The sequence below is a fragment of the Poecile atricapillus genome, chromosome 9, assembly GCF_030490865.1.
Source record: "Poecile atricapillus isolate bPoeAtr1 chromosome 9, bPoeAtr1.hap1, whole genome shotgun sequence".
Lineage (NCBI taxonomy): Eukaryota > Metazoa > Chordata > Aves > Passeriformes > Paridae > Poecile > Poecile atricapillus.
Genome location: NC_081257.1, coordinates 8,678,050 through 8,700,303, shown reverse-complemented (window position 1 = coordinate 8,700,303; position 22,254 = coordinate 8,678,050). Strand labels below are relative to the sequence as shown.

At 39.3% G+C, this 22,254-nt stretch overlaps 1 protein-coding gene across 4 annotated transcripts in view; it reads left to right on the top strand.

The window, feature by feature from the left end:
• Positions 1-22,254, top strand: part of PRKCD (protein kinase C delta) — a 63,159-nt gene that overhangs the window by 4,796 nt on the left and 36,109 nt on the right. Inside the window, exon 1 of one of the 4 annotated variants that reach the window (XM_058844646.1) lies at positions 6,043-6,170. The exons of the other annotated variants lie outside the window; for them this stretch is intronic. The gene's annotated coding sequence lies outside the window, so the exon portion shown is untranslated. Of the gene's footprint in view, positions 1-6,042; positions 6,171-22,254 lie in introns of those variants that run through there. 4 annotated transcript variants of the gene reach the window in all.

Genomic DNA, 22,254 nt, shown 5'->3' with positions numbered 1-22,254 from the left:
ATAAATGATTTAGGTATTTATGGACTTGTTTTAATCCTGGCTGCCTGTATTGATACAGTACATCTTGAATGCATTAAATCTGAACTTCAGCTTATTTTCCCACACCCCTGAGCTATGAAGTAATTCATGCTACTGCTCTAGAGTTGGAAGCCCAGACCTGAGTTGGTTTAGCCTTGTTTATTCTGTGATGAATGTGTACTGATGAAATGACATAGAGAAAACTGCATGGCTGTTTAGCACTCAAGTGTTGAGCTACTCTGAGTGTTTGATTTTATCTACTCCTATCCCCATCAACACCTATTTAATAGAGATCTAATAAAATCCTTGTATGTATACTTGACTCTTACCATATTCTCTGGTTTCTTGAGGAGATGCAGTTCAAGCTTTTGAAAAGCCATGGCTTTTCTGGCGAAGGAACTTTTGAAATCTGAGTGCTTGTCACTTTGTTCATAATCATTTCAGATATTTAATTTACTTCAGTGTATTAAATATATCAATATGCACTATGAGGAACAGCCTAAGGAAGAAGGATTTTTGGTTGTGATACCAGATTTTTCTTTCTGATAGTAAAGCTTTTATTTTTTTTTTTCAAGATTTAGATGCTTGAACATGTGGATAGATATGTGAAAAGATCAAAACTGTCTTAAGAGCCAAACTCAAGGTTAAGTTTGGCTTCTGAAGTATGCCTTTGTGTGGGAAATTCTGAGTACAAAGGTAGCTAAGCAATTGCTAACACATTGCTTGATGTCTGAACTATGCTTTTCTAGGAGACTGTATTTGATTCTTGCTTGAACAAAAGAGGGATCTTGCATTTCTTCCTCAAAAGTAACAGTCCCTCCTTTTCAAAACGTCCTGTGTGCAGAAGTTTGGTAGGAAGATATCGTCCTGCCAGTAACAAGCAGTGCTCATCATATGCTTTTAACTTGTGTTCTCATGGAAAAGTAAGATAAATAGACATAGTGCAATAACATTGAAAGACTGTCATGTTTAAAATATGACACTGACTGCCCTGGATGTTTTATCTCAAGATGTTTATGATATGTTTTGGAATGTCTCTTGCAAAACTGCATTTTGCTGGTGTAACTTTGTAACCAAATTGGGTATTTTGTATCTCATTGATTTCATTAGGGCCTGTCGAGAAACTGTTTCACGTGTTAAGGAACACAGTTATGTGTCTTAATATTTTACTGAAAAAGTATTGTGAAAGTAAGATTTATTCTTGCCTATCATGTAATGTATATTTCTGTAAGAATGAGCGCTGATGGCTGTCTTACATCAAGCAGGTGCAGTCAGATTCTATAATTTTGATAATGAACTCTGTTTAACTAGATCTGAAACCCTTAGTCAAACAAGTATCTCTGCAGGTGAAGGAGTAGATTTGACTATAGATGCTTTCAGTATCGTTGGATTTGGGTTTTTTTAAAGAATTTTTTAAATAGTCTGGCTCCTGCGCTGGCTGTTCAATGATGGTTACATTTCTTCCCATCCAGTGTGCTGGTCTGTAATGCTGTGCTCATGCTGAGCTGTGAATTGCTCAACAAGGGTTCAGCTGTTTCCTTAAGTGTCTGATGACTGTGGCCTTTGCTGAACTCAGATAGTCTCACTAATGACTTGGGGGTGCTGATTGCCAAATATCCAGAGCAGATTAGTGTGTCAGGGAGTTGTGAGCCCTCTCAGGTTACATTTGCTTACATTCCTCAGCAGCTGACAGGAGCCAAAAGCTGCGATTTTGTTTGACAAGTTTACCTAAGAAGCAGCACCCCAGAGGCAAGAGCTTCTTCCTGTGGACCTTCACTTTGCCAGCTAACATAAGAGCTAAAATTCAACCAGGTTTGCTACAGACTGAATGTAGTGAGCCATTGGCACTGGATCATGTCTTCTCCTGTTCTCTTGGCTGAAAATAAGATGCTAACATCCCCAGCTACCACATTCCTTCAAACCTAGCACAAGTTAGGGAAGGACAGGTTAAAGCAGGGGTCAGCAGACAGCATTTGCCTAGAAAAAATCGTGTTGGGGAACCAGAGAGCAGGAGATACAGCTCAAAGCAGTATTACAACTTTGGCAGGTATCATGGCCCCAGCTCTGCCCAGTGAAAGAAGCATCTCCTGTCATACAAGTCCAGTGAAGTCATTCCACTGGGGATTCCTCACCTCTATGTTAACAGAATAGAATTTTCAGGAGGTAATGTTGCCAGGTATTTTTTCCTGGTGGATTTTTTTAGTACCCTTACAGTGAGGGAATCTGCAATTAATTTGTACCTCTCAGCCCATCTATAATTGCAGAGTATCTATTGTGTTGCACATACACCTTAGAACATGTTAACTATTGAAGGTCCTCTGGAATTCTCCCCATTTATTTGGTCTAGTTTCAGCAGAGGTTGGTTTTTCTCTCCAGGAATTCAGGGTGTGTCTCTCTCATTCCCTCAGTAGTTTCAGCTGTGATTTTTTATCTTCCCTGCCTGAGCCATGGCAGCCTGGGCACAGGTTCACCAGGGCTGCCTCTCTGCAGGGCAGCCAGTTCCAGGGAAAGGTGGTGTTTGTGGCACATGTGCAGTGTGCTGTTCCACTGCTGTCACTGCAGCTGCACTGCAGGCTTGGTGTGCAAACACCTCATGTGGCTGACCTAGTGAAGCTCTGTAGGGGTATGTGTGGGCTCATTTTATCAAAAATTAGAACAAGTTCTGTCCAAAGTAAGTGAGAATGCTCTGTTGCAGCCTACATGGATTTTTACTCAGCAAACCTTTCCATGTGGCTCTATTTCCCAAAAGATGAAGTTGTAGGATCTGTACCACAGACACCCCGTGTGTCCACTGAAGGGAACATGGGGGTTGCTGACAAGGGAAAGCAGGAGTGCTGAAACTGCCATTTGGGCAAGGAAGTTGATTGATTTCTGTTGTAAGGCAAGAGCAGGTGAGAAAGAGAAGTACCATGAGTGTAGACATGGAGCTGGAGTGTGGCAGGGGCAGCCCAGAGTGCAGAGAGATGCCAGGCTCTGCGATGCTGCTCATCCACGTCACACCCTGTGCTACCAGCCCTGCTCCTGCTCCATCCTTGGGAACTCCTCCCCAGAACTTCTGTAATACAACCTGAATGCTCTCACTAGGGCCAGGGTGGGGAGAGGAAGTGGAGCTCTGGTTTGTTGCTGTATCCTGGTTTTTGTTTGTTTAATTTGCAAGTTTGCTGATTTCTAGCAGTGCCACTAAGATTTTTCAAGGCAACCCCATGGTTTTAATGTAATCTGTACCAATGTCTGTCAGACTGATTTTCTGACCTATTTTGGGTCTTGCAGTTTGGAATTAATGTTGCTTTCCTTTTCCAGTGGGTGGCAGTTGAAGCAAAGAGAAATGTTTATTTGCTTGAAAGTTTATATAGATATGGATTTAAGGAGAAGAAGCCAAAATAGCCCAGTTGTTCACTGTCTCTCCTTATGGTGAATTCTGTTCTTTTTGTCTTGCATCTTGCAGCTGGAGAAAAGAACAAAAACCTCTTGTGAGCAAAATCTGCTTTTAGTTTCAATCTCCTACTTCTTGTGTGTTGTTCTGTACTCATTTCCTTATTCTCTTACCAGTTAACAACTGTGAACCCAATCTTTCCATCTCTAGAACTCTGCATTGCATAAGCCTCCTTTCAGATCTTTAAAGCTGGGAGCTGCTGACTTCTTGCAGCAAAGTTTTCACCTTCTCAGAACTGTATTTTGATTTTGAATGTGGAATAAAATAGCTTTTCTTTCTCCTTTTAAAAAGCAAATTTTAACAAGGAGTCTTTAATATTGATTATTTGAAATTTAATATGTATTTTAACTTTAATATCTGCATCGTTGCAGGGCCAAATTTTAACTGGAAATTGCTTTCATGCAGATTTCTTGTATGGAGTTTGTGCGTGTCTTATTCACAGCTGAGTTCAAGCATACATTATTAAAATAAGCAGTACTTGGAATCCAGTGTGCTGGTTAAAGTGCACATTAATGCATTTAGTAAACAGTGCTGAGTAAAACATTAGTCTGCATTTATAGGAATATAAATATATTTTAATGTATAAAATACAGCAGTTCTAAGTACAGTAGAGATTTAAGTTAAATCTATTCTAAAATTGTAAGAAGTATCTATATCACTGCTGAAACCAAATGTGAGGTTGGTAATTATTGTTGAAGCAAGGAGCAGAATTTAATGAAATCTAAGAAGAACCAAAGTTCTTTTTTTTAAAGAACTAAAAAACTAACTAAAAAAAACCTTTTTTTTTAAAGAACTAAAAGGACCCTTCCAGGATTTCCTGGTACTTTATTTTGTGGATAAAATACTTAATGTAGCATAAAAAGCAGGGAAAGTCTTTTATTTTAGGGACTTTTTTCCGCTAGGGATGAACTAGTCATTCATCTTCTATAATGTATAATTATACCTAAATTAGCAATTAATCCTCATCTTTTCCCTGAAGAAAATGAGCTCTTATATAGGTATTTAATGGATGAGTCAGTTTATCATAGCTAAGCCTTGAATAAGCATATGTGCCAGTCCATTTTAAGTCTGCTCTTAAATTGATGCAGTTAAATACAAAAGCTTGAGCAAACACAATAATTCTAAACGTTTATAAACTGATTTGCCACTTGTGTGGGTACAAGTTCTGCTGCTGCTGTGGTTGATGGATGAAACTTGCAAACTGATTTAGGGCTCTAAATGGAAAAATATCCAAGAAGAAACCTTTCTTCCCCTTCTGGTCCAGTGAAATGACAAGGAATTAATTACCACAGCAGCAACAAGTTGAGCTTTGGTTGATAACAAAACAGATTTTACTTAGCAGCAGTACTCTATGGCTATAATAACCTAAAACGGATTTTTTTTTTTTTTTAAGTAAAATGTACTCTGAAAGTCATGACATAGCATTATCTCAGCTTTGTCAAAGGGACACACTCAAACAGAAAATTACTCCTTTGGAAGTCATGACTTGTTCATTTTCTTCCTTTTTTTTTTTTTTTTTTTGTTATAAGACTAATAACTTCTGTAATGACTTTAATGCAAGTCAGTAGAAAAAAAGCCCTCATTTATTTTCAGTTCCTTTATCTGTCGATTACTGGAATAGCATTTGCTGGAAAATGATGCCTCTATAGATGGTGAGGAAAAGTCTCTAAATTATTTTGATATACACATCACATGTGATGGCATGCTTGAATTCTGGAGTGTTTTATACTTTCTTTAAGACTTCGTCCAGCTGGCAAATCTTGTTTGGAGGGCTATGGAATGGTTTTAGCATTATTCCTACTCTAGATTGCAAAAAACATCTACTTGTATTATGGTTCGGGTGTTTTTCTTTCTTTGCTTTTAATCTTTTTTTAATAAATGTGGTTTTCTTGCTTCTATTTCATTCTGCTTTCCAGTGAATAAAGCTGATCCTAATACTAAAAAAGTTTAGAGTAAGTCTGAAACAGAGGGATGTTTTCTTTGTTTGCTTTAAACAAACCATGCGGGTTTGTGGCTCTGTTTTGAATTAACAGCTCTCCAAGCTGGGCTGGCCACTTAATGCTTCTCAGACACTGAGCATTCAAATACTTCAAAGGAAAGACAGCCATATCTATCATTTTATCCTCTTAAAAGCACAAAAAAGGATGCCAGACTCATGTAATTGAAAACGTTTGCTGTAGGCAAGGTGTCCCAGGCAGGCCAGGGTGGAAGGACCTCTCCCTGTTCTGCTGTGTTTAGTTTTGCTTTGGTTAACAGGGGCACCCTGCTGCTTAATAAGAGTTAAAGGTAACTTAAAACTTTGCCTCTTTATGTCTCTCCTGTGGTCCTTTAGCTCTTATTTGGAGTTCTAGTGGCTGAAGTCACAGTAAATGGAGAACAGCATGCATAATGCTCTTCTGAGCAGGGGCTTATTTTCCAAAGTCCACTTAATACCACTTTTTAATTGCTTAACCATTCAATCTTCCAAAGTTATTTGTTAGGAAAGTTACCAAAAAAACCCACTTTGCAGTCCATCAGAGTCTGTGCTGTGTAGGCCTTTTAAAGCCTGAGTATAAATACCCCAGTGTAGCTCTATCTGCTCTGTGCTCAAGGTGAGAGGCAATGGAGGGAAGCAGGGGCAGGTGAGGGAAATGTTTGGAGCTGGATGTGGGACTCTGGAGAGGTAAGGCAGTGACACTGGGGAGCAGAATTTTTCTGTTTCTGCTGGACCTCTGACAAGGTGAGTAGTTTGGGTAATTGTTTGCTTGCTGCATGCCCAGAACATGGGTAGTGAAACTTGAGTTTGTTTAGGGTTTTGGGGGTCTGTGTATTTGGTTGTGGTGGTGTGGTTTTTTTCAGGGTTTTTTTTTTGCTTGTTTTTCCTATTGCAGTAGCCCAAGAGTGGGTGCCTGGTTGGGACACCCCAGGAAGTTCTGTCAGAGTCCCGTGGTTTGCTGCCTGCCCCATCTCTCACAGGCTGAGCACTGAGCTGTCCAGCTGGGACACAACCCACAGCTCCCATCCTGCAGCGTAGGGCTGACCACGCTGAGCTCAGCTGTGAGCTCCAAAGCAACACCCACTGCTGTCCTTGCACAGCCCGAGCCCTTCCCTGCTGCAAACTGGAGAAATTTCCATGGAACTGACACTGTACACTATTTTATCAAAGCTGGAACAAAGATGAGGTAGATGTTCTGCCAGCATCCTAGGGAAAAGCAAATACTCTTCAGACTTGTGAATTTTCCTGTGCGTTCCTTGTGACTTTATGATTATAAAGTTTCTGAGAGATTTCTTTTCCTCAAAGTTAGGTTTTACATGTATAATTCACATATTTTGTGCCTATCCAGGTGTGTTAATAAGTTAATAAAATGAGTGGAGTAACAGAGAGGGTTTTGTCCTCTGGGAAAAGAAGCTGGAAAAGCTTTTTTGGTCCATTCAATCTTTCCAAAGATTCCAGGTGGACTCTCTCAGTATCACTTGGAGCCTTGTTCTGGTACTGACTGCTTCTCTCTGGAAGCACTTGCACAAAACCAGGGTAGCAGCATCAGTGAGCAGAATCCTTTCCTGTTGGAGACAAAGTGTGGTGAAATGGAAGACAGAAGCTGTGGGACGCCCCTGTTGTGTGTTTGATGCAGCCACAAGCTGGAGTCTCAGGTTGTAGATCAAAGAATGGGAGATGTACTTTAAGCCTCTTGGGCTTTATGTAATGCAATGGCTTCAATTGTTGCAGCATTTTTTGTTCAACTTTTCTCAATATTCCCATGCTATATAGAATTAGCACTCTTGTAGTTTGTGTTCAGCTTGCCTTGGGTAGCTGGAGGTGGAGAGGATTGGCTGAAGGACTTTGGCACCATTTTTCCATTAGTTGCATCTCCCCAAAAACTCAAACATTACAATTGCTTTTTTCTTTTCAAATGTGTAGTGGCATTCATCAATAATGAAAATGTCCAGCTGAGCAGTAATAACATCTGCAAATAAGTAATACTGCAAACAAGTAATAAGTAATCCCTAGCAAGCAACATATTAAGAGGGAATAGGCTGCTTGCTTCTGTTCCTTTAATGTGGATCCTGGAATCCAGGGGAATCCTGATTGTCTCTGACTGTGCATTTCATAAACATATTTCTAAGCTCATTCCCACATCATTTACATGTTGAAGTTGTCCAAGTTCTGAATTGGCCTTTTGGAGAACAACATTAAGTGCTCTTTGTTTTCAGGTGTTACTAAATACTAAGAAAGAAAACGTTCAAAACAGTTTTTAGATGTTTGGTTGTGTGCTGTAACAGTGTGAATGAAAACACTGTGTTCTTTGTAGGGCAGTAGAAAGGGCTGAAGTGGTAGCAGGAGGTGGCCATGGGCTACTTGAGGGATCTCCACTGGTGGGGGATTCCCAGGGGCCTGAGAGGGGACCGCAGATTAGTGTCATCCTGTTAGTTCCATCCAGTGCTAGCAGTGCTGGAGGAACCCAGCAGGGAAAGCAAAATGTTGATTTATTTACTCCACAGCCCAACCAAGAGCCAGGAACCTCTGTACTTCACCCTGCCCAGAGCCCTTACCTGCTGCAAAGACCCAAGTTCATCTGTTGCTGTTAGACTTTGCTTTGCCTATCAAAGCACTTTTGCCAGTCCTCAAATACTGCACAGCCCATCATATCAGGAAGGAATTAGATAGTGACTGGAGTTACTTGTGCTCGCCAGACTTTGAACAATGTCTGAGTAAAACCAGATTGAAAGCAGTACAACCAGTTTTCCTTTTGCTGTAGCTGTGTTTATACAAAGATTTCAGTATGGCCATAATTTACCTGGCTTGGTAGCACCGTCATTGACAGAGAAATAAATGAATTCTTACATTCCTGCTTCACACCTGCAAGATTGTGCTTCAAGAATGGAATTTCCCTGGTTTTAACCAGAAAACACATTTAATTAAAATGTTAATGAAGCTGAGATTTTTTTTTCTTTCTGCTGCAATTGTTTTAACCAATGCTATTGCACTCATTAAGGGATGTAGGCTGTGTTTCCTCCCCAAAACAAATAACTGAGAACAAGCCCCCATCTTTTGTTGATAAAGTAGGAAAATAGTAAAATGTTAATATTTATATTGCCTTAAGAAAGAGAGAAATCAATTTCAGAACTCAAATGCTGTACTTTAAAACACATTTTGACATTCTGGTGACATCAGTCTTAGTAGAGCGTATTTTACAGAACTGAAACTGATCTTTCACTTTCCACTTTGTGTTCCTGTGCTCTACTTTCTTCTTGCTGCCTTTTCTGTGCTTTGCTAAAAAGACAGATGCAGTTCAATACTTTTTCTTTTCTAAAAGGCTTGTTATACAAAGAAGTTCTGTAGTGAAACCTTTTAAATAATGAAACTCCAAAAAGCTTTTTTTTTTTCTGTTTCTCAGCTTGCTCTTTGCCTTAACCTTTGGTTCCTATATTTTAGGATACACAGGTAGCAAACAGTCAAAAAACTATTTTAAGAAACTTTACTGAGTTACTTTTATTCTCCCTCTTAGTTTAATCCTTCCAGAGACTAATAGCAGTTGCCCTGGTGCTCCTAGGAAACGCTGAAGCGAGTCCATTTTTAAAACAAATAACCAATTCCAAAGGTAATTCTAGCAGGAAGCAGGGTTCTGCAATTTAATCAGTTTCTGAGGTCAGTCCTTAAGTCATCTTTCTCTGTCCTTAATTTGTTACATAGAAACTGCTGGTTTTGCATGTGTCCTGGTTTTGGAGAAAAAAACAAATTTTTGGTCTGTGAAAGTGTGTACAGTGTTAGTATCTAGTTTATTTAGAAATGGATGGTAAAACTCCAGAGAAGAACATGTGATGTGGTAAAATGTATTTGCCCAGTCATAAAAGAATGGGAGTATTTGGGGTTTTTTTCCCCACTTTTTTCTTCTGAACAAAACTCAGTGTGTGCTGCTGTCAAGTCCTCAGCAGTTTGCAATCAGTTCTGTCTCAGTAATTAATTTGTGTGACTCTCTTAAAGGAGCAACTTAAAAGATTTTTTTTTTTTCCTTTTAATTGCTGCAGTTTGGTACTGACCTTCCCAATGATTTGTTGGGTAGCAGGCAATGCAGGGGGGTAGCACAGTGAGCTGGCATTCAGAAGTTGCTCATAGCTGGATGTTTTTCCCTTTCAGAAGACTTTGTAGAGTCAACAGAGGAGTGAAAACTCTGTAAACAGAGCAACTCTACTGTGATCAAACAATTCTGCAAGTGTGTACTCAGAGTCTCTTGCAGTTCATGCTTGTTTAATTTGGTGAAATACTTTGAAAGAGCTGATATGACATTGGTGTGAAGTTATACAAATAAAGTCATGTATTCCTATAAAGCCCCACCTTTGGAAATGTATTAGGACATAGAACATTTGGTTCTTTTACAGTAGCTGGTTTGTCCTTCCTAGTTAGATTTTCCCATGTCTGAAAGGGTCTTTGTTACACTCTTTGGCTCGTCTTGCCATTGATACACAGGTCTGAGGTTTTCCTGTTCAGGGAAGATTTGGCTGCACTCACCATGCTGCTTCTAGTAAAGCTCAGGGAGCAGAGTGTTGTCTTGGAAAATTTAACAGATTGGGTTTTATTCAGCTGGTATATTTTGGACCTTTACCATGTTCTCATTTATCTCTCACTCACAGAAACACTCTAAAATGGCAACCATGTAATCTTTTTTAGATTGTAAGGCCTTTGTTATAGCTCCAGAGTTTGATGCCTGACGCTTTACTGTGTGCTTTGATCCTGGTTTTCTGGTTTGTGTTTTTTGTTTGGTTTGGGTTTTTACCCCCCTGGTGCCTGTGGAAACATTCAGAGTCCTGATTATTTTCAGGGACTAATATAACTTTTTATGGAATCATATTGAAAAAGGGCTTTGTTAGATTAGTGAAGCATTCACGTGCTTTACTTCACTTGCAGAGTTGTGGTTTTTTGCTAAATCCTTAATCTTCTCTATGAGGACGTGGCTTTAATATTTTTACTTTCTGACTCCAAGCTGTCTCTTTGTGAACAGGAAAAAGATTCCTGGTGATGCTTCATCTGAAACATGAGGGTTCCTCTGTTGGTTGTTCCTTGACTTGGTTTCTGTCATTCATATTTGAGTTATTGTCTAAATTCGGGTTATTTAGTTGTAATAAACTATAGCAGTTGCAAGAAGCTCTGTCTCCCTGTACAGAGCCACATGTAGTATTTCAAATAATTGTTCTTGATTTAGTGTTAGTGCCCAAGAGAGTGAGGAAGAAACAGTTCCATTTGGCTGCTGCCCCATTTACAATGTGGAAAGCTTCTCTCTCGTGGCTCTGCCCAGTTTATCTGGAAAAGCAGGAAAAGTTTTCAGGCTACAAGACTCATTTAGGTGGATTCTTAATTTCAGAGGTCAGCTGTAATTTCCTGCCAGGTGCAAACACTTGGTCCTGAAGGACTTGGTCACGGTGGCTTAGATTTACCACAGCCTGGGTCTTAAAAGTTATAGGTTACCTAGAAAAGAACTCAATCTGTCTAGGAAAATACTACCAAAAAAAAAATTCAGGAAAAGGAGTTAATGGTGAGTCTGCAAAATATTACTTTTGTTGTTGATTATTTGGGTTCATAGAGTTTAACTTTGTAAACTGAAGCTTTTGTGGTTAGCCTGTACTAGAAACAGGTAGGAAGCACAGACTGTTGTGCTGGGCTCCCTAAGAAAGACAAACTTAGTGACTTTTTGAGTTAGTGCATTACTCATTGACTACCTTGTGTATTCAAGGAAAAATCCCAGTTACTCCCCCAACAGTGTGACTGTTTCTGTCTTGCCTAAGCGTGGTTGCGGCCCCTATCCAAGAGGTTTAGAAGGCAGAGTGAAATCCTTGCCAAGTAGGAAAGACAGGTATGACAGGCGAGTACTCTTGGCAGGCAATTTCGTTTATTATGCAGCTATTTGAAGCAAGCTGCCAGCTTTCCACATTAAAGAGAAGATAATTGCCTAACAAGGTCACTGGGAACAAGGAATACTGTGGAACAGAGATTTTGTCCTTGGTAGAACAGATCATTTTATTTCATTGCATGCTGGAAGGGGACCCATGGGGCCTAAGTCATGTTTTAGACATTGTACATGTACCATGTCAGCCACATGTACACTGCCAGCCAGAAAAATGAGTTTATGAAATGTTGGAAAGTGCCCAAATGAAGATTGATATGCAGACTAGAACTGAAGCAGTCTGTAGTAATGTAGTACCTTCCTTAAATGTGTAAAGTGAGGAGGAAGGTGAGGTTTCTTTGTTCTCTTTAATTTAGTATGAATGGTGTCTTATTTTTGGGGGAGTTTTGTTTATTTGCTTAAACTAGTCTGAAGATAGTGTCAGTAATTTTCTTGTACACTGTGTTTGTGATTAGAGTAAGTCAGTTCTTTTCGGGGTAATTTCACAGTGTCATTGAGGTGGAATTATTTGCATTTTAAAAGAGGGGAATTGTTATAGGACAAAAAAAAGTTTCTCATCTATTTGAGATACTAATCTCATGTTTGAGAGGTAGACACAGCTATATCTGTGTTTTCAGAGTACATTCCAGGTGGTTTATAGCCATGTCCTAGTAAAGAGCTTAAATTCTTTTGGATGAAACTTAAACACTCCTCTGTCCCTTTGAGGCAGAAAACCTGTAATGTCTGTGGAGCTTCAGTGTCATGATTAAAATTAGACATACTTGTGAGTAACCAAAACCACATCTGCTAATCAGAGAGGTTAAAGAAGCTTCAGTGGAGTTTGCTGGCAGTCATGACTGTAGTGCATGTCAGAGGCTGTTATTGCTGTTTTGAGTGAGTCATTTGGGTAACAGAGGTCATAATTTAATTTGTAGTTGTGTACATAAATACACAGAGCATGGGAACCACCTGTTAACTTACTTCTGCATTATATATTTATATATAATTATTTATATAATTTATATAATATATTATTATATATAATATATAATAATATATTATATATAATTTATATAATAAAATATATTATATATATTTTTACTGTCTATCATTAAAAAAATGTATTTCCAAAGGGAGAAGAGCAATCTGAAAGAAGTATGTGCTTATAAAGGTTAAACTGCATGTATTCAGAGACCTTTATCTTTCTGATGCCACACTGCAATATTTATATGATCCTCAGATAATGCACATGGAATAGACACAATTAACTGTCAGTCAACATCCAGAAAGGTTGCTCAGTGTTTTCTCTGAGGGCACTATCCGTCAGCTTCCTGGTAAAAGAGGAACTATTGTTTGGGAATAATCCAGTGATCCATCTAATGGTTTTCCATGGCTCAGCACCTAGTGGAAGATTTTTAAAAAGTGTAAATAGCTGGTTTTCTCCTTTTGGTGCTTTGTTCCTTCTGAAATCAATAAGTGTGCAGCTGCCCTCACAATAAGATGAAGAGAAAAACAGAAAAAAGGCCTTGACTGAAGTTTTAAAATGGTTTGGGGATTCTCCCTGCCTCTGCATCTCAGGACCAGCCCTCTCCTTCATCTCCCTCCATGCAGTAGGGATGGCCCACTCTCCAATCCCCAAGCTGAGAGTGATACAGTTCAGTTTTGCTGAGCCTGCTGAGGAGCTGTGTCCCAGTCAGGGCTGGTTTATCCATCATGTCTCTTCCTGGCAGATGCCTCCCAAGGAGACACATACTGATTTAGGAGCTCAGCTGAAGCTGTGGTCCCTGGAATGCATCCCAACAAGGACACTGCCACTCAAAGGAGTGTGGTCCAAACACTCACACATGAGCTATTTATTCCCTTAAATAGTGGAGTGCTTCATTCCCAAGTTGCAGTACAACTGTTTTTTTCCCCAAAGTATTTAATTCCTATTTTCAAGACCTAGGAATTTCCAGTATCATATCAGTGTGCTCATGGCGTTGATGCTTCTTGTTCTTTCCTGTGTTTTTTAGTTAAGTCTGTGTTCCCATGTACTCTCCCATATTTTGTCTGAGCAGGAATGTTTGTCTGTAAACTATTCCAAAAAGAGGAGTTAAAATTCTCTAGAAGTTATAGGAGCTAACTGAGGAATGATGAGAGGAAAAGAATTCTTCTGAATATACTTAATTAGGGTTTGTCACTTGAAAACAAATCATAAGGAGACTCAAACCTCTGATAATCCAGTACTGTGTATCTGCAATCCGTTAGTTTGCTTGAGAAGGAAAAATTGTTTATGTTGTGTGTATCCCAAAATCCAGGCCATCAAGGTCTGTCCCCTGGATGATTAAGACACAGGTGAAAGCCAGCAACAAAAGTAAAATTTTCAAGTTCCTCTCCATCTTTCCCTCCCACCTGTTAACTATTTTTAATCCCATGCTAGATACGGTTGACAGGCAGTGATGTAAACTCCCTTAACAATTTGGATTTCAAACATGTTTGAGTCGCTTGTTCCAGATCTAGATCTCTCTTTTTTGCTCTTTGGCTCTTACTGACTTCTCTCTGCACATTGTGTGGTCCAGAACAATTGTTTCACCTGCTAAATACCTAAAGGGAAACAATCTTGACCTCTTCAGGAGCTCATGTTGTCTCTATTTGTTCATTTTAAATTGTAGTTCTCATTGCTTGCACTGTTGGCTCTCAATGCCATGTGTGAGTCTCTCTCCTGTTAGATGTTTAAGCATTATTTATGGAGTGTTTGTAAACTTACAGGCAGAGTGTCTGGGAATGTTTGGTGTGTTCCCATGGAGCTGAACTGTATTTTGACAGCTGGGTAATGCCACAAAGCCTCCAGAGGCTACAGCTCCCTATCGGCCATTCCTTCACCACTTAGATGACTTGTGATAGCTGTTCTGCAGACACAGCTGTGATTGACAGTCTTCATTTCCAAATATAGGCTCTTCCATGTATTTTTTGTTTGGAGGATTGGTTCAGTCCAAGTACTTTTGACTTCCTCTCTAAATTGGAGCCATTTGTTTGAAACTGAGTTGAGAGCTGGTGTTAACAAATCCCGTTTTTAATATTAAAGTTTCTGTTGTGAGACTTTGCAATCAAAGCACTTTGTCAAGTGTATATATATTGTTTTATTAGAGCAAACTAAGGAACAGAGAAGTTAAAAGGTTTCTCAGGGTCATAGTGCATTCAAGATCAGATTCAAAGGAAAACAGTGCAGTTCAACTTGGGACCTTGTCTACTTTTATGGTTACTACTCCCTATAGAAGCAGAAGTCACCAATTGCTTCTCTGCAGTCTAATCTTTCCCCGTTTGGATGTGAAAATGAGGTTTCAGTCATTGTTTGTAGCAAGTCCAGTGAATGTTGAAACCTGAAAAAATGCTGCTGTTTCCTGCTTAAGAGCTCCTCCTGAAACAGAGACGAGCTGGGCCTTGGCACCAGGGGAAAAACAAAGAACCTGGGCTGTAGTGTTCCTCGAAGTAAAGGATTTTTTGGTTTTGAGGTGTTGTGAAACTTTTGTCAAAATGATTCCTCACTTGTGTGTAAGGGAATGAATAAAAGAATTAACATGTTGTAAGGCTGGTCTTGTCTTTGGTCTGTCTTTGGATACCCTCTTGACAGGTAGGTGAGTCGAGAACATGAAACTGTTGCTAATGATGGGTAAAAAAATCAGGAAGAGAATTGAATAGAATAAATTTAGTCTTTCAGAAGTTCTCTTTTTTCATTTCCCTGTGTATTTCCATTCTCTATCATTCCTTGTGTTCAGCTTGGTTCACTTAGCATTATTTGTTATAGGGGAAGCCTGAGGGTTTTCAGGGTAACTCTTTTGTAGAAAAAATAGGTTTTGCTTAACAATGTAAAGTATCAACTGAGAACTTGTCATTTAAGGTGCTGCTGACATCTACATCAAGCCTGTCCTGTAGTCTTCTTATCCCAAACTAAAATGCAGTTACATTCATCTGCCCTTCAGCTCTTCAACAGATTGTCCTTGAGGTTAATTCAAACATCCCACTTGTTCAAAGGCTCTTAAAAGGAAAAGCTTTAGGAAAAAAAAAAGTCTTATAATTTTATAGAGACATTTCTCAAAGGTGGGTAGATGGTCTACAAACTTTTTGAGATGCCCCTTGGATATTAAGTTTGGTAAATTTGTTTCAAATTGAAAAACTGATGTCAAAAGGGAGCTTTAGTAAGTGTAGTGCTTTAATGAGGATTTGTAATGGTACATTGCCTGTCTGTGCAGTTCTGAGCTGTGTCCTTACTCAGCACTCCTGCTCCTTGGTTTATGAGTAAGCACGGAAGTTGGGAGTTTCCACGAGAATGACTCATATCAAGGAGGAATCCTAAGAGCTTCGTCCCTGTCTGATCACGGAAGCAAATTAATTAACTTGTGTGCGTAATGCATCTTTCCAAAATTACAGGCAGACTCTTGATTCTCTGTGCTGTAGGGGACAGGAGGAAAAGTTCTGACTATAAATCCAGTCACTCATTGCTTCAGAAATGTGCTGAGTTGCTGCTAGGAACCTGTAACTGGCCATCCTGACACCTTGCTGAAAGTATAATATTGACAACCTCTCTGTTGAGTGTGTTTGAAAGAAATGGTTTGAGACTTTAGACGATAATCCTTATCTATGATGAGGTATTGCTTGCTACTAAGTAGCCACGCCTGTCAATAACCATTTGTGCAGCTTCACTTTCCAGTAGGTAGGTGGTGATGGGAAAAGGGAGCAGAGGAAGGGAGGTCAACAGTAAATGGGTCACAAAACCAAACCTTGATCTTTTGACTCCCTTATGCAAGAACTTAAATGTAATACTGTGCTCCACTGAACTTACTGCCTGGAGTAGCTTTTTCTCTGTGTAGCTCATGTAACTTCACTAGGAGATGCTGGAAGAGTTCAAACTTTGTCTTTTAAAGTTGTTAATGAAAATTGTTTAGAGATTCTAACCATTCTCTGTTTGGAGAACAGAAACTGATGTTTCCATTGTAGAGCATACTGAAAGTTTATTCTGAATTAAGCAAGAGCAACAAAATATTTACTGACAAGAAAAACCAAACTGAACAGTGTTTTCTCTTCTGGAGGCAGAGTTTATTGTACACACTTGTCCTAAAATTTAACATGGTGTTGAAAGTTAGTTACAAACAATGGAAATAACTCTACTACTCTACTACTGTTTAAGTCTCCTAAACTGCTTTTGGATTATGCAATAGATTGATAGTTAAAGTGCTTCTATTTTGATTTTGTGTTCGAAGATTGAAAGTAAAACTAGAGAATTGCTCAGATCTACTTTTGGGGAGGGTGAAGCATCTGTTTCTTAGGTAGTGCCTACACTGTGTATCACTGCTCCAGAACTGCACTAAATACCTGTAGTGTTTGTTACTTGTTATATCTGAATCTTTCAGAGGTAGCAACATGAGGAGATTTTCGGTGTCCAGAATAACTAGAGATTTAAACTCTTGTAACTCCTAATGCCCCAATTTAAAAGTATTCTGATGTTCAGCTACACTGCACTGAGCCTTGTAGCTAACATTAAGCATTTTGAAGAGGTCAGTGTACAAATCCAGTTTGCTGTGATATCAATTCCATGCATTAAGGTGGGTTGATAAGAATATGATTAGCACAATTTTTTAAAAAGGAACTATTTTCAATTTGTGAATTAAAATTTCAATTTAATTTTCTTATGCCAGATGGGTGTCTTCTGCCTGTCCATCATCCACTATAAATGAATGCTATTGCTAGAAAAATGTTATTTGCAATAACAAGAAAAAAATCTATCTTCACCAGGTTTTTTCTATTTCTTCTTTGAGAAGCCCTTATTTTATTTTCTAGGTGCCCTTTTATTCTATAAGGTGTGGTAGGGCAGATGCAGGCCTTGTTCTGGAGGTCTCTGTGTAGTTTTTGTGGGTAATGTTGGAAGTCAGCAACACAGTTTATTCTCAATTTTTCTTTTCAACTCTTTCTCTGGAAAAGAAAATGAGAGCAGCTTGAATAGTTTTGTATGATTTAGTTGAGATGTGTATGTCGTTGCTTAAAATACCGTATTTTTTTATATTCAACTATAATCTGTAATCCTAACAAAATAAGAGAAATAGTTTTACCACTGAGGAAACACTGCATGACATGCACTATTTCCAGTCATACTGGAAACTTTCCTCAGTTTCACTTACCCAAGATATGGAAGTTCAATTTTGCTTTTGGCAAGGGAGCTGCTCTAAGTAGTTTTTATAAGTTTGGTAGTCAAGATTGTATCAAACTTGACTATATTTAATTGACATATGTTGGAAATCAAGATGGGCTTTATGCAATATTTTCCTCATAACTTTTTAAAATTTAAAAAAGCCCTACAGCTTCAGTGGAACAAGATGTTAATGAGAGGAGATAATTATGAAAATTATTCTCCTTCCTCAGGATATCCGATCTTTGTGTGATACAGACGTGCACATCCCACCTGATGCAGTTTCTCAGTGCACGTCTTAGATGAGGGTGGAGTGCTGACAGCTGCAAGAGAATCGTGAGGTTCTTTTTTCCTTTATCTCCTCAGATGAATTTTTAGTGCTGATTTTCTGTCAGAAATAGGTTTCATAACTTCATTTTGAGAGGTGGATTTAGTTTTAGAGCGGTTAAGAAAATGTTAATGCTCTGCTTGGAAAACTGCATCTGGGACAAGGAGATACATCATAGGAGCATAAAAATTATATTTACCAGACCACTTTTGAATTAAGCATTTTCAAAATACAAGCAAAATACATTTTTCAATATAGCTGTTTTTCAAGTCTGAGCAAATAATTTAATTTTTTGATGGTCCCACAGGGGCAGAATGGGGCTGTCTATTAAAGACTGGAAATGTAACTGTCTGCAGCTCTCTCCCACAAAGCTGTAATTCATTGGGCTGAAGTTGATTTAACTTTGGTTTGCTCAGTACTGGGGACTCTCAAATTATCCAGGATGTGGACTAACTTTTTGTAAGAAGTGGGTTATGGGCATCTATTTACCTCTTCTTAATTGTGTGAATTGCTTCTCAGTCCTGGTCACGAAACGTGTCTGTGGGTTCAGCAGTAATTGCTAACATGGAAAAAGCCCCATCATTTTGACCAGGATTTATGTATTTAGTGCTGTATTAGAAACAAATATCCAGATCTGGGGAAAAGCCAGCATCCTGTGGCCTGGGGAGTGCTGAGTGCTGTAAACCACGAGGAAGAAAGGAATCTTTTTGAGCTAATTTGTGCTGGGTTTGCTGTAAACACCAGGAGCCTCCTGGTCAGCACTGACTACTTGCTCATTTGCCGCTTTGTGGAAGTGAAAGGTATTTCAGATAGACAAAATGCCAGGGCAATTATAATTAAGGAAGCTGCATAGTAGACAGCGTGAAAGAGCCTCTTGGCACTGGAGAAGGGAAAGAATCAAGGCAGCGTGGATAGCATTAATTCACAGAGGAAAGATTTGGAGGCAGGGCTGGGCAGACCATTAAGGGTAGATCTACTCAAACAAATGACACCATGTGGAAAGAGAATTTCCCATTCGGCTGCCTGGGGACGAGCAATCTTTCCATGCAGGAACGCGGTTCATGGAGCATTCTGGTTCCTGTGGGCTTCACTCCGTGACCTCCCCGTCCCCTTTAAAACACGGGGAGTGTTGGGAAGAGCATTGTACCCACAGTGTGTGCTGCTGCCTTAGGAGCTGTGGGGCTTTATAGCTGTTTGCTTTTCCTCCTGGGTTTTTGTGTGCCACCAGCAGCCATGCCCCATCCCTTTTAACTGAGTGGTCTCACAGAAAACCCCCAGCCTGCTGTCACCTCCAGTGTCCCAGCGTGGCTGGAAAGCAGACCATTAGGACGTGTCATTTCTATCAAAACAAGTTGCTATGACAGTTATTATAAAGAAGCACTTCTGTCACAGAAGAAACATGGGCAGCTAAAGTCAGAAACAATTGGAAGGTGCAGGGAAAGTGACCAAGACTTTAACTCATTTATCCATTTAGTGATGGAGAAAGTGAGGCCACAATGAGCCAGGAAAGCTGCTCTGTAGGAAAATCATTGAACACTGTTGCTGCTGTGGATTAACTGAGACAGGAGAGTACATCTGTAATCAAAGACTTTGTCATCGGTTACTTTTTGGATAATCTGTAGATACCCTGGCAAGTCAGTTGCATGTATCTTCCTGGAAGTATTATTTTAGGTGAGTAGTGAAGTCTGCCTCTTATTAACCAACACATTCACCAGTGCAATGACCCAACAAAATAACAAAACAGGTGCTGACTTGCAGTGTTGCGAAGTTCTGGGTATTGGTTGGTGTTTCTTCGTGTGTGTAGTGCTTTGCATATGAAAAGAAAAATGTGTATTTTTAAATGATTCTCCAGTTTTAGTAGGATGAGCACTGAAGTGGAAGCTGGAAAAAGCTATGGTGAACAATATATATTTAATAATTTGATTTTCACTATTCAGAAATGTGAGTCCTTCAGGCAGTAGGAATAACATTTCTGGAAGGTGCCCAGAGGGTGTTCCTGGCAGCACCAAGTCCACATAACTATTTATGCTCCCAGAACCTAAAAGAGTTGAGCATGTCCTGACATGATTGGCTTTACAAACAAGGTTCTGGCCTTTCAGAAGCTCCAGGGATTTTCGTTTAACTTTTTCTTTCTCATTTACTGTCTTGTGTGCCAGACATTTCAATTCTTAAAGGTTTTGTTTTCTTTCTCCTTAAGGGTACAAAAATGATATCTTTTTATTCATTTACTGGAAAACCATTCAGTATTGGCAGACATGAATCCTAAGTGTTTAGTTCCATCAGAGTGTGGAGTTTATATGTCTAAACCACAAAATTCAGAAAAAGGCAAAAAAATAAATGTTTGCTGTTAACTACTTATCAGGAGGATTTAAAAAAAAAGGAAGAAATTTAAAGTAGTATTAAATATTATAAATTATATATTATAATATTATAAAGTATTAAATATTATATGTTACTAAATATTTAAATAGTATTAAACTGCACAGCTCACTCTGAGTTTACAACTTGTTATGCAAACTCTGTGCTACCTTTAAGTAATCCAAATTTTTTTTAAGACCTCTCTATGCTTAAATTCAACTTGCTGTTAATGAGCTGTGACTGTTCTCTATATTTTTGGGACTGCCAGGTCTGCTGTAAAGCACCCATTTCTTCCAGAAGGTGATTCAGAGGGGAGGGAATAGTTAAAAGTCATTTGTGGTTCCATTTTCTTATCTCTTTTGCAAGTCGAAGGCTGCACCTTGAAATTACGGCAGGAGCAATGCTGTATTAATTAAAAATAAATTTTGGTTATGTTTGCTTCCAATTTCTCCTTATCAACCCCTGTGGCCATTCACTGTTTAGCATCACCCCATACATCTTCAGTGGAAAAGAGCTGTGCTTATTTTCTCTCCTCATTGCAAAAGAGAAATCACAATCACAGGTAGTGATGCATGTAAGGCTTCACTGTTTATTTCCAGTTTATAAACCATAGAAAAAGGTCTTGATTAAGTTGACTAAGACTGGTTGTTTACATTTCTCTTGTGGTTTTTGGCTTTCACTTTCCCAGTAATGAAACAACCAGGATAAAAGGATGATTCCTACCTGCCCTGAGCAGCCTCTGAGTACCAGGAAATAGCAAGAGGAGCATCATGCTCAGAAAGGCAGATTCAGGATAGTTTGGGTTGGAAGGGACCTCAAGGTCATCTCTAAAAAAACTGAACCAAAACAACCCCAGTAATGCCAGGTGCAGTCAGGAGGGTGGACTTGGATCTATTGCTACAACTCCATACACAGTTAATGAGCTAAACTTTTGGTTCATAACTCCTGCACCCTTTTAGTTTAAAAGCGTTGGTCATATCCATGGACTGAATTGTGCTCCCTCTGATGAGGTTATCTGAGCAGCAGCTTTCCAGCGTGTATGAATGATGATACAGTTCTCTCAGCTAATGAATATTCTGGTTTTCCAGATACTTGGAGGGTTAGGTCATAACTGCTGGCAGCAGGATAAATTTCTGACTTGGAGGCTTGTGCTCTTTGAGAGGCACTTAGACTGCATGGTCTGCTGATGTTTTCAAAAGAGCAAACTAAAATTGTTTTCTTACTGCAATGTTTCAGAAGGAATTTTTTTCTAAATCTCTTGAATGTCCAGTTTCTTTATTTCCATTTTTTTCCCTCTTCATGGTTCACGTAGACGAAGTACATTTCAAAATAAGAAAAATTAAAAATTCACTTTTGTCTTAAACTGTGATTGACTTACTATCTTTATGGTATTTGGCTTTTTTAGTGTGAAGGGAATTCAATATAAAAAAACTACCCAAATGTAAAACCTCTTCAGTGTTTTGAAGAGAGATGCAGTGTTTTCTGTTTGGTTTGAAAATATGTTGTTGGCATTATCTATTATTCTTTCTGGCAAATACATCTCAGTTTCCAGGAAGCTTATAATTGAGCAGAAAATCACAGAATTCTGGAAGGGTTTGGATTGGAAGGGACCTTAAAGCTCACCCAGTTCCACCCCCTGCCATGGACAGGGACCCCTTGCACTGTCCCAGGCTGCTCCAAGCCCCATCCAGCCTGACCTTGGGCACTCCCAGGGATGGGGCAGCCTCAGCTTCTCTGGGCACCCTGTGCCAGGGCTTCCTCACCCTCACAGCCAAGAATTCCTTCCTAATATCCCATCTAACCCTGCCCTCTGGCAGTGGGCAGCCATTCCCCCTTGTCCTGTTCTTCCAGGCCCTTGTCCAAAGTCTCTCTTCAACTCTCTTGGAGCCCCTTTAGGCACTGGAAGGCCAGAAAATCTTAGATGTTAAAATGGATCCTTGATAAAAGTATTCATCCAGAATTAACTGGAGGATATCTTGGTGTATATCTCCTCTTTTAGAGGAGAAGTATGCTACTGGAATATGCCTGAATGTGAATCCTGTCCACTTGGATTATCGTGGTACCAAAACAGTTACTGTACATTGGATTTTCTTTGGCTCTT